The sequence below is a fragment of the Mytilus galloprovincialis genome, chromosome 12, assembly GCF_965363235.1.
Source record: "Mytilus galloprovincialis chromosome 12, xbMytGall1.hap1.1, whole genome shotgun sequence".
Classification (NCBI taxonomy): Eukaryota; Metazoa; Mollusca; class Bivalvia; order Mytilida; family Mytilidae; genus Mytilus; species Mytilus galloprovincialis.
Window position 1 is genome coordinate 61,038,622 of NC_134849.1, and position 13,271 is coordinate 61,051,892.

General features: G+C 30.8%; 1 protein-coding gene and 1 long non-coding RNA gene across 3 annotated transcripts in view; both read left to right on the forward strand.

The window, feature by feature from the left end:
* The window catches only part of LOC143054484 (uncharacterized), a 275,789-nt gene that overhangs the window by 240,185 nt on the left and 22,333 nt on the right, over positions 1-13,271 (forward strand). The gene's annotated exons all lie outside the window — the stretch shown is intronic.
* Positions 532-5,739, forward strand: LOC143054459 (uncharacterized). 2 transcript variants are annotated; one of them, XR_012971690.1, is made up of 3 exons: positions 532-975; positions 2,663-2,733; positions 4,581-5,739. It is a non-coding gene; the product is annotated as an uncharacterized LOC143054459 (long non-coding RNA). The 2 variants fall into 2 exon arrangements; XR_012971689.1 differs by having other exon boundaries at positions 549-1,306.

Genomic DNA, 13,271 nt, shown 5'->3' on the forward strand with positions numbered 1-13,271 from the left:
TCCACTTTCAGAGCTGTATCAAGCTTGAATGTTGTGTCCATACTTGCCCCAATGTTCAGGGTTCGAACTCTGCGGTCGTATAAAGCTGTGCCCTGTGGAGCATCTGTTTTGTTATTATTTTGAATATTATTATAGACATAAACTGTAAACAGGAAAAATGTTCAGCATAGTAAGATCTTCTAAAAAGCATATACATTGTATTACCAAAATTGCCAATTGACCTCTTTGGAGTGTTTGCTCTTTCAAGATAATTTTACACAAATTTGTTCATCAAGTTTGCTAACATTAAAAATCCTCCTCTCAAACATCTCGGCCAAATACCTTAAATGGATGTCTACGAGAAAACCATGCAAAATCAAAAAAAAATTATGAAAGGGGTTGTGGAGTTTTCAGCTGATTTTGGGTTGCTAGTAAAGCATTTAAGTACATCTAATAGTTCTATGGTTAAAAAATGACAATTTATCTCAAACTATGTGAATACAGGGCAATTCTATTTTAGTACCAAATTTGCTGGAAAATGTTGTTGAAAATGGACTTTTTTGGGTTTTTTTATTGAATAGTTCAAAGTACTATATGACAAAAAATTTTGTTTTACCTTAAAATTCAGACTTTTTACTAAAATAAACTGTGACTTGGATCTTGTTTCAACCTTTATTTTTGATTTTTTTTTTTATTGACATAAATGTGTTTTTCTAAAATTTTAATTCAGCATGTACTGAAAATGTCCATAAAACCTCAAAAGTCACTCAAATTGAAACAATATTTTGTTAAACGTTATGGTTCACTACAAACTAGTATTCCTTAACGGGATTTTCGTTGCAAATTGATATAAGCCTATTTGAATAAAAGATGAAAAACTGAAAAATATACCTAAAATTATCTCCCTTTGTAAAACTCTTCACAATAAAAGGTAGATTTAGTGTCAATAACAGAAGGAGGGAAATCAACAAATGTGCAGAAGGATAGAAAATAATGGTATTTTTGATGAATATGGTGTAGCCAAAAGCTTATTTTTATTGAAAGAGTGTAACAAAGACATAGCAAACCATGTGACAAGGACATTCCCACTGCCACTGGGATAAGTCTGATCCTGATCAGATAGTCTAGACATGACTCATGAGGATAGACTATCACTATCATGTCTAGGTTTCAGACTCACATTTTGAAATGCATATACTGCAAACATAGACAGGAGTTGGATTGCAGTAGACAAGAAGACAACATGAGTTGCTGCCATCCTTTCATGACCCTTCCAAATCTAGCAACGGAAATTCCAAAGCAAAAGTTTCAGTTTCAGTTGGTTCTGGTAAGTTTGTTAATTTTTTTTTTGGTTAGAAAAGCAATTTGACACCATAAAAAAGACCTACTGTAGAAACATCACATCAACTCATAAATGTAGGAAGAAAAGCACTGACCATTTGTCTTTGGGGGAAAAAAAGGGGGGGGGGGGTTATTTACATAATTTTCTTGAAGCAAACACAGATTTAATTTTCATCATTGTTCATTGACACATTTATAAAAATTTAAAATTTATGTATTTTATTTTGTATGTATTTTTGTCCGTTTTCTATTTGTATTAATAGTTTTTGAAGGCCTGATGGAAGATTAACATGTAATTGTTACATGTGTTACCTTCGTTAAATAAAGAATTTTATTATTATTTATTATTATTATTATTGAAATAGAAAACATTCAGTAGATAGATATAGGAAGATGTTGTATGAGTGCCAATGAGACAACTATCCATCCAAATAACAATTTATAAAAGTAAACCATTATAGGTCAATGTACGGACTTCAACACAGAGCCTTGGCTCACACAGAACAACAAGCTATAAACATGATAAAGGACCCCTAAATTACTAGTGTAAAACCCTTTGAACGGGAAAATCAATGGTCTAATTTATATAAAAAAAAGGAGAAACGAATAACACTAAGTCTTATAAATTACATAAACATACAAAAACTACTGTACATTAAGGCCAACTAAAAAGTATGTGTGTTAACCACACTACCCTTACCTACCATTATTTTTATCCCCTAGCCTAAAGATTTTTGTGACAGGTTTTGATTAAGCACTGTTAAAGTCACAATATAGATCCCAAAGAGTTGTGAATTTCCTGTCTTTATTCATTCCTTTACCAGCACTACATGTACATTGTACAATGCAACTAGATTGATACAATATATGGTTCTCAAACTCAAAAAAATGTTTTACAGACTATGAGCTTGGTTTTTTTTCTCTCTAAAAAATGGTTACTGTGAGACTTTTTCTTTACATTTCCTTAGTGCAGGTCATGTATCACAGTTATAAACATGGAAAGAGAACTTGTACATGTATTTACTTCTATAGGTTAATAAAATAGAATCTGAATAGCATATGCTTACAAATGTATTTCAAATTAAAGGGCCCAGAAGGGGCAACATGAGATTATAACATTACAGATAAAACAAATTCAAAATAACGAATTACTTGATGATGTGATTGATATTATAGCATTTAATGACATTTACACAAATTAATTATATCTACAAAACTTTTTCTTTCAATGAACCAATGCATTATGTTAAGCCAACTCAATGTACAATGTACATGTAGATGTAACTCACAGTACTGATCATGCAAATGCACAAATATACAATATTTTATTTCTTATCAACAGGTTAATGTTGAAGATGGAAAAGCACAAAAATAATGTTAAAATGAAAGCAGATATGATAGGAGATCATATAGGTAAATTTATGATATAATTGATAAAAAAATGAATCAAACAAGTCATAACAAGAGACTGCTAAATAGACAGCAAATAAGACCTGTGTTGTGGCATTATTTGTGAAATATAATCATGTACAGAAATTGGAAATTGACCAGTTACATGTATTATTGTAAAAACATGATAAATAATCAATAAATTAGATTAGCCCTTCAATTTTAAAAGTTGAATCTGGTAAACAAAAAGTAAAAATAACACACAGAACACTCAAATTCTTATTTTATGATCAATTAAGGGCCATTTCATAACAATTTACACAACAAAATTTTCATTACTCATCATTGGAATTGTTCTCTTTATAAGAATTAAACCTGGAAAAAAATATGTGTTCTTGTCAGCTTGACAGATCCTCATTTATAGTATACATGTATATATTGAAAACCTGACGACTACATTTGTATTTTTCATTTTTGAAAAAGCACTTTTAGCATTATTACAGCTATTTTCCTAATGCGTGTAGAGTAAAACTTTGGTAGGTTTGCTTGCTCTGTTTGTTTAAATATTAATTCAAGCTTTGTAATTAAGGTTGATATCTTCAAACAATATATATATATAGGCATATTTGAACCTTTATGGAGTACTTTTAAATTTGATTAGACGCTATGCCAATTGCAATTGTACAATATACAAACAAACCATGCAAGCTAACCGAAGTCTTAGATTTACATGCCTTAGGAAATTAGCTGTAAAGTTAATTATATATTTGTTTTCAATCCTTATTGTTTTACCAATTTCAAATGTTTTGGCTTGTTTTTAAATTAGTCCATATTAGCTAAAGGGTCAAAAGGGTCCAAAGTTAGACTTGATTTCATAAAACAATTGAATAATTGGTGTTCTTTGATATTATGCAAAATTAAACGGTGTATTGTAGTCATATTTTTTTTTAATTTGGGGCCTGTCTTAAAAGCTTTAAATTGGACCACATCAAGGTATTAGGGATCCAGAATTAAACTTCAAGTTAGTTTGATTTTTTTTTTAAAGTACTTTTTGGGTTAAAAACTACTTATATGTTAAGATTTTTAATATTTGTTTTCAAATTGAACAAAAGATCACAGGGGCAAAAAAAACTTTGTTAGTTTATTAAAATATTATTGAATGTTTTTTTTTCTATGCTAAATGTTATCATGCATGTTGCGTGTTTAGATTTATGATTTGTGCTCAGTTTTCAATTTGATACAAATTGGGGTCCAAACTTAAACTTTGTTTAAATTCATTAAAAATTGAATATATGGGGTTCTTTGTTATGATAAATCTAATCATGTCTTTTAGTCTTTAGATTTTGGATATTGGCACAAGTCCAATTTCAAAATCATCAGTTCATTAACCACATTTATTCTGTGTCAGACCCCCCCCCCCCCCCCCCTCACCCAACCACCTGATAAAGGTGCAATCTCTGCGTTCGTAATATAATGTACCCTTGAGCTGTTTTATTCTCATTGTTGAAGGTTGTACAGGGGCCTTACATTCATTTCATTTGAACTTTTGTGGATATTTGTCTCATTGGCAATCAATACTCATCTCCCTATTTTTGTAATGTCATAATGTCATAAATAGAAGATGAAATCTGCAAAATTAACTTCATTAAAATTAAAGTTTGCTGCAGCTTGGAATAAGAAAAAAATCAAATTTAGGTCCATTTTTAGCTAGTATACTTTATTTCTGATTCTATGTACTGGAATGTCAGAGTTGTGATAATCGAAACACATTTTACACTACATTGCACTAAGACCAAGTTAATAATTCATTTCTTTTTAGGAAATTTCGATCATTTAATGGATAACAATTGTTTTCTTATTATTTTTTACAGACATTTGGCGATCCAAAAATAACTGGAGTTCATGAAAGAAGACTGATTGCTGGGACACATTTTTGTTGATAAACATGTTTATGATGAAGAAAAACTTAGATAATATTACGGATACTTGAATAAGGCTCTGATTTGTCTTTGATTTTTCCTGTTGGTATTAAAAAATTGCAAGCTCAAACAAAAATAAATTGAAATGGAACTCATGCATATGCTTTGAAAAAAAGAAAAAAAACGGCAATGTGAATCTCGCCTAAGTCTTAAAAACAACCAAGTCAACACGCAGTTGCAACACAAATGAGAAGAGAGAGATATTTGCAAGGACATAGAGTGTTCTCACTGTCTCACCATCAGAATGGCTTACTCATCAGCGAATAAGAAGTCTAAAATTACTTCTGTATTAAAAGGTCATCAATATTGAAGACAATCAAGAAGATTACGAATGTACTTGGCCATTTGATAAACATTATAATATTTTCATTTGTCAGAAATTGTTACTTAGATTGACTAACTAGTTTTATTGATTGAATTATTAGTAAATTACCTTTCGTAGTTCATGTAGTTACATGTATGTAAATTTTTATCAGAGAGAATGGAAACGATTTAATACTACCCTAAGTTCCATACCTAATGCAACAATTGTCTTGTGCTGCTAAGTCAATTCGAATTAACTTTTATGTATGTTTATAATAATCTTATTCTTGCATGTAAGCACCATTTAGTGTTATTGTATCATCTTCATTGATTGTTATATATAATACTAATGTTATAAAAAGAATAACATTTATGATCATTTATACAGATTGAGATATTTAAAAATTTATCAATGCTAAAAGAGAATTTATAAATTTAGACATTTTTCGAGGAGAATTTTAGAAAGTACTACAACAAAAAGCAAACCAATATTATATGCTCAAATGCACTATGAACTCTCTCCAGATAACCAAATAGAGTTATGTTTATATTTTATTAAATTGATGAAGCGTATGTTAGTTTAAATTGATATGTACATATGCAATTTTAAGGTTTAAAAAAAACAGCATTTTTATTGGATTATCTCCCTTTGTACAATAGAAATTCAGATTTTATCCACAATGTGTCAGGTACTCATGATCAAAATGACTTATATGGTAACCAGCATGCAAGTAAAAGGTTGCAACATGTCTTAATTTTGTTTACCTGTCAGCCACACAACTTCTGAATGTCAATACGTAAGATTTTTCAATATGATGAACTTGACATTGAATTTCATATCATTTTTGAGTAACCAGAATAAAACTTTAGTAATTAGCAAGCTGCAAAAAAAAATGGGATTACTAGGCAGAAATGAATGGATTTTACTCTTTAAAGTAATAAGGACAAGTGTACTAAAGGAATTTGGAATAAAAAAAAATACAAAAAAAAACCTTGTCTTTGGCAGCTCCCCCCTTTTTTAAAGGGATAATTCGCGAATTTTTACTAATCAGCTAATTATGTCCATAATACCATAAAAAACATATTCACCAAGTTTTATCTGGATATGAACAGCAATAAAGGAGAAAATTAAGAATTAATAATTTTATTTCTTCGAACTTCCTGACTTATGTGACGTAGTTTAAGTCTTTAAGCATGCCGGGAGTGGAAATAATCTCATTTTAAATCTTAATCGTTAATCATCTTATAACGCTATCTAAAGCGCATAGACGACGTTTGGTGTAGCTATTAACCAACTAATAATTAAGATGGAACAGCGCTCAGCTTGAAAGTAGAATGTACGATTTATATTTTGATATTTTCTGAAACGATTATAGTGATACAAGTAAATCATATAAAATATTTTTTTTATGATTTTTTTTCCGACGGATATTTTGAACTAACATGTATAACTGGTAGTGTTTTAAAAATGCATGTTTGTACTTTTTACCTTTTACGTCAGGCTAGTAAATATGTGCTGCTAGTACATTTGTAGTGTGCAAATACGGCCCCGCAAATACAATGTGTATTGTACTTTGACACATAGTGACTACCTGTTGAATGCGTGATTAAATTCAAGTTAATTAAAAGATTAGCATTTTGTATCTTTTGATCTTTACTCAGTGAATCTAAGCCGTCACGGTTCACTTTTCTAGGTGTGAACAACATTTCGTATGAATGATAAACGGGGGAATCTTAATAATTTCCATGAGCTCAGTTTAATTAAATATGTTATTGACGCTGAATATTTTTTGTTAAAAAAAAAGAAAAACTGAATTAATTTAATTGAATAAATTCATGAATAATGAAGTCCTTATAAACACGAGTAAATGAATTAAAAATTCTAAGAATTCTGAATTTTTGAAATAGATAGTAATTACCAATTGCAGTTATATAAGTGGGTCGTTCAAAGCGATCTTCTTTTTTTTTTTTTTTTAAATATTCAGGAAGTAATGTCCTTATCAAAATAATTTAATTTTCACCACGTACTAATTCTTCAGCTATTTGAACGAAAATATCAAAAATGTTGACAGAAAATTTAAAGGTCAACTTTGTCTTACTGGAAAGAAGGGAGAGCTCCAGACGTACTTATTAACGAACAAAGCAGGCTTATGGCTTATCGTCAGTTTGTGTGCTGGGTCAGGAAAGGTCAACCACTTGGCAAGAAACACAGAATAATACTACCGGCTTGTGTAGTAAACATAATTAGAAAAGAGTTTCCATCGTTGGATGGGGTATACGAATGATTCAAAGAATGTGAAAGTGACACTTCAGACTGAATAGTTCTAAAATCATTTAAACGATTTACCAATACAATTTTTCACCGAATGTTTCAGATTCATTTCATTATTTGTGTATTAATAAACCTATTTATGAATTATTTCACTTTGAGGTCTAATTTTATAGATTGCATGTTGTATTAACATGAAGGTTTGGTCTACCACAGTACCACGGAGCGTTGATATGATTTGACCCGAGATCCTCCCGAGATGTTTTTGGGGTTCTGGTTGTGCGACCTAAACCAGTTTTCTATGATGTGTTTTTTATCTCTTTGTTTGTCTTTCGATCGTTTATTAGGTATTTTTTGCTATGACGTTGTCAATGTGTATTTTAATACTGAATATGACTATCCGTATTGGTACCTTCTGTCTTTTTACAAACAAGACCATGAAACTGAATATTGGAAATGTATCATGCTACTACAAAAGAAAAAGCACTGATGGATTGTCCTAGAAGCATATTTTATGAGAACAATAATGGTCTATAAGCAGTTACATTTATTTCATGTTTGAAGCGGTGCATTTTTTAAAATTTAATTTGACTTTTACCAAGAAATGCATTGTAGCAAAGGGGTAGAGTAATTGTGGTCAAGTGTCAGATACTCGAAAATAATGGAATTTAACAGAAAAGGAAACAAATAACGGACTTTGGCAAAAATGTAGAGGGCTTTTGATACCTTTTCTCCAGACATAAAATCTTTTACAATAAATCATCCTACAACAGCTTACAAGCTTGAAATGCCAGCGATTTCGCGGGAGTGTTTAAGTGTTCTCAAAATCTTATATTGATAAAAATTACACTCCTTTAAATAATTGAATGTACATGTACAGGAAGACAAACGATTACCGCACGTTCTAGAGACATGCCACGAACTAAGTATCATCTTCGTGTCATTATTGCGCATGCTTGTCTCTTCACATACAAGTAAACGCAAATTTTCTAATAGGCAAAATATTTCGTAAATGCGCCCGCTCATATCGGAAATAGGACAAGAAAGTATGAAAGATAGTCATCCGTAATCTCTCGGTTAAATTCTCTAGGATTTACTCCAAACAATGTTGTAAAATGATGCAGTATGTTTTTTCTTTCTTAAATTATTCATCACAACTCTAGACCGCATAACGTAAATTAAACATTTGCTAAGCAAATAAAACAAGCTGACAAAACATTATGTAAGCTATTGTGTATACAAAAGCATTGGCGGATCCAGGGGGAGTGGTTATGGGTGTTGGAACCCCGTTTTTTTTTTTGCCGATCAATGCATTTGAAGTGGGACATATAGTTTGAACCCCCCTTTTTTAATATGGCTGGATCTGCCCCCGAAAAGTAAAATTGAAATTTGAAAAAAAATTCATTTTACATGGTACAGTACCAGATAATCTTCTACACATGAATTTTGAAACAGAAGTCAAAATTAATAATTTACGGTCTTATTATTTCTGTCTTTGCACATGTCAGAATTAATCAGCCTGTAGATATAAATTTTAAACTCTTAATTTCATGTTTGGACGGCTTTGTGTATTTCAATCAGGTTAGGGACATACATTGTTAACAGGATGTATAATACACCTGACAGCATTTTCGATGGCACTTTTACCTGTGCACACCTGGGTCAAACAGCTGGGAAGCGATGCATGTACCTGAATTGCGTAATGTCACCAGTTTATTAGCCCTCAGGAAGTCACTAGAATACCTGAATGTGACACTATTACATGACCTCTGGCAATAATTCAAAAGATCGTCGGTTTTCATATTAGAAGTACCCGAAATGACTAAATTCTATTACATATAAAAGGGGTTTTTTGGCAAGCATTTCGAAAAGTCTAAAGCCGCTACAGATACCTTTTAATCTCATTAAGAATATATTTATGCTTTTACAACTTCCAAATTAGTGTCCGCCCCACTAGATGTATTCCTATCTATTATCTTGTTATCATAAATTTAGAAAGAAAAAATACTCCTACTACGATTGACCATAAATCATTACAAACTTCGCTAGTCTAGCTGTCGACATTTTATATCCCGAAACTGCTCAGCCTTAACTTGTAGGACTACGCAACTGCGTTGACCTAGTAGACAGCTATAAAGCATAACAAGGGGGCGGTGAGATCTATTAAGTTTCCACACGAATCGGGAAGACTTATGCTCCCATCTACCTATCACCTCTTCAACCTTTTATATGGCACAATATGGAAAAGGAGGGGGGGGGGGGGGGGTTAAACAGCATCTGTAATTATACTACATGTCAATAAATAAAGTCTTATTTTTAAACCATTATTATATTAAACAAATGACCCTTTAAATGTTTTACGTAATTTTTTTATGTATACATAAGTTTTTTTGCACCTAAAAAATATATACTTCATTAAACTTGTGAATTTACAACAGAAAGACACAGAACAAAACGTCATAATTCAGTTTCGAGTTTATTTTTCTTTAAACGAGAAAACGTAAATTAATTAATTCTTTTTGGTTTGTTCTTGAAATATTATTTTTAAAGCAAGTTTTAAACAGAATTTATTAAATAAATATCAATGACATCAAATAATTGTTATAAAATCAAAATGCCAAAGTGGCTAGGTACCTTAAATGGCTTCATTGTCCCTAGAAATATATATCATTTGCATGATTGAAATCAAATATCTTTTTATTTTTAAGGCTTGTAAACAAGTTCATAAACTTAAAATGTAATAAATGTAATAAATAATATAATATTTGAAGATGTTTTTCCTGTATATATTCAACAATTTTTTTGTCTGTGACTTTTTATCCGTGTACTAAACTTCTACTTGTAAACAACAAAATATGTTACTAATGCATGAATGCAGAAATACTGAACTATATCAATCTGACAATTTCCTTTCAACCAGGCTTGGAACGAAATAACAATAAAAACATTCATGAGAAAAAAATCATAATTACTATCAAATTTCCATCGAAACAAGATGCTTCAAAATGGTCTGCACACACTTTCTTGAACTTGTTGTGAGTTGGTTGGTGTTATGTTAAGGTTAATCATCCACGTCTGGTACAACTCTTTCTTTTTTGCAGGATCTTGGAAAGTGTGTAAGCTTATGCCATGTGAACTTCGAGTTGAACATCCGTACGCTTGACAAGTCATTTTGATACTGAATATACGATATGCCATGCTTGTTTTTTAGCTTTGTGGTTTTCAGATATTTTATTCAAATATACTCATCACGTGACAATTTGTATCGGAGATGCCGTCAAAATGGCGATAAGTCGAGAAGTGATAGTGGGATTTTAATTTTTATTTTAATCACTTATCTGGAAGAATTGAACAATAATTTTAAAGAATATATGATTATTTATATCAAATAAACATAATATAAAATTTTCATTTTTTTGCGAAGTTTCCCTTTAAGCCTGATGCTTACTATTGTTTGTGACACAAAAATACATTTCACTTTGAATTTTCTATTTGAATTACCTATATTGCATGTTATAATTTGTATAATTCAAGTATTTATTTTTGAATGCTTGGTTTCATGAAAATATGAGACTTTCCTCAATTTATTGCGAAAATACAAAAAAAAAGGGGAAGGCTATCTAAATGATCAATAAAATCTATAAAATTAATTTGCAACCGAAATCCCTTCAACATATTTCGAACCAAAGAAAATGCAAAGCATTTCTGAAATTTAGGGTAAATTAAAGCGACTTTTGGGCTGAAGTGTCTGTTTTAGTGTGATTTGATGAAAAGGCCATATTTTTTATCATTTTATGTGTTTTGCCACACCCTTATTTTGTATATATATCATTATGTTTAATAAAATTATGTGATTTGTACTTCATACACATCCTATCTGTGCTATTAAAGTATTTAAACACTCAGAAGTATTATAGTATTTATTTCTATTTGAGAAATCTATGAAATCTATGGATTTCAGTAAATGCATTTATAAATAAACTCGAAAATACCCTAAATCCCTATCGTTGCCATGGTTACCAGCAGTGTAAGGGCTTTAAACTTGGATTACTTTCATATGAGGTCAACCTGAACATGTCAGCAAAGTTTCATCTAAATCAAACAACTTTGCATGGAGCACCATCTGCATGGTTTTCTCATAGATGTCCATTTAAAACATCAAATAAATGTTCCTTAGGATAACTAATTTATAAATTGTATCCAAAGTTTTAATCAATCGACAAACATGGTTAGAAATAGAACAAATGAATTTTTTGGCTTATATATCAAAAACTAACGCTTTTAGTTCAAATCTGACTTAAATAAACTTATTCAATTGGTCAAGATCTATCAGCCCTGAAATTTTCAGACAAATGGAACAACCCCTGGTTAGGTTGCTGCCACTAAGTTGGTAGTTTTAAGGAAATTTTGCAGTTTTTTTGTTATTATATTGAATATTATTGAAGATAAAGATCAACTGTAAACAGGAAAAATGTTCAGCAAAGTAAGACCTACAAAAAAGTTTTAAATGACCAAATGTCAATAGACCCATTAAGGAATAATTGCACTTTAAGGACAATTTTACGCAAGTTGTTTTATGCCTTTTAACTTTAAAAATCTTCTCAAATGAATCTAGTACAAATTTTGTATTTTATTCCCTTGTATGTCGGAAACATAGACACTATATGGCTAAAATGGAACATATTGGTAAACAGGAAGAATAATAATAGATGAGAGAATTAAGAACAAAAAATAATCTTGAGAGCCTATAGTTTATTATTATTTTCAAATAAGCTGTACTTAAACTTAACAATTAAAAAAATTTTTTAAAAAATTAGTCCTTTTTTATTTCGATATTACCTATATTTCTGTTTTAAATTCAACCGAAAAATAGAACCTTAACAAAAATGCATGGTTCTTTCGATTGCAGATTGTGAACTTAAATGCAAGATGATCCCATGTTTTTATTAGCTCACCTGGCCTAAAAGGCCAAGTGAGCTTTTCTTATCACTTGGCGTCCGGCGTCGTCGTTAACTTTTACAAAAATCTTCTCCTCTGAAACTACTTTACTAAATTAAACCAAACTTGGCCACAATCATCATTGGGGTATCTAGTTTAAAAAATGTGTCCGGTGACCCGCCCAACCATCCAAGATGGCCGCCATGGCTAAAAATAGAACATAGGGGAAAAATGCAGTTTTTGGCTTATAACTCAAAAACCAAAGCATTTAGAGCAAATCTGACAGAGTAGAATTGTTAATCAGGTGAAGATCTATCTGCCCTGAAATTTTCAGATGAATCGGATAACCCGTTGTTGGGTTGCTGCCCCTGAATTAGTAATTTTAAGGAAATTTTGCTGTTTTTGGTTATTATCTTGAATATTATTATAGATAAAGATAAACAGTAAACAGCAATAATGTTCAGCAAAGTAAGATTTACAAATAAGTCAACATGACTGAAATGGTCAGTTGACCCCTTTAGGAGTTATTGCCCTTTATAGTCCATTTTTAACCATTTTTCGTAAATCTTAGTAATCTTTTACAAACATCTTCTCCTCTGAAACTACTGGGCCAAATTAAACCAAACTTGACCATAATCATCATAAGGGTATCTAGTTTGAAAAATGTAGCTAAAAATAGAACATAGGGGTAAAATGCTGTTTTTGGTTTATAACTCAAAAACCAAAGCATTTAGAACAAATCTGAAGAAGGGTAAAATTGTTTATAAGGTCAAGATCTATCTGGCCTTAAATTTTCAGATGAATCGGACAACCCGTTGTTGGGTTGCTGCCCCTAAATTGGTAATTTTAAGGAAATTTTGCTGTTTTTGGTTATCTTGAATACTATTATAGATGGAGATAACCTGTAAAAAGCAATAATGTTCAGCAAAGTAAGATTTACAAATAAGTCAACATGACTGAAATGGTCAATTGACCCCCTAAGGAGTTAATGTCCTTTATAGTCAATTTTTAACAATTTTCATTGGGCCAAGTTCATTATAGATAGAGATAATTGTAAGCAGCAAGGATGTTCA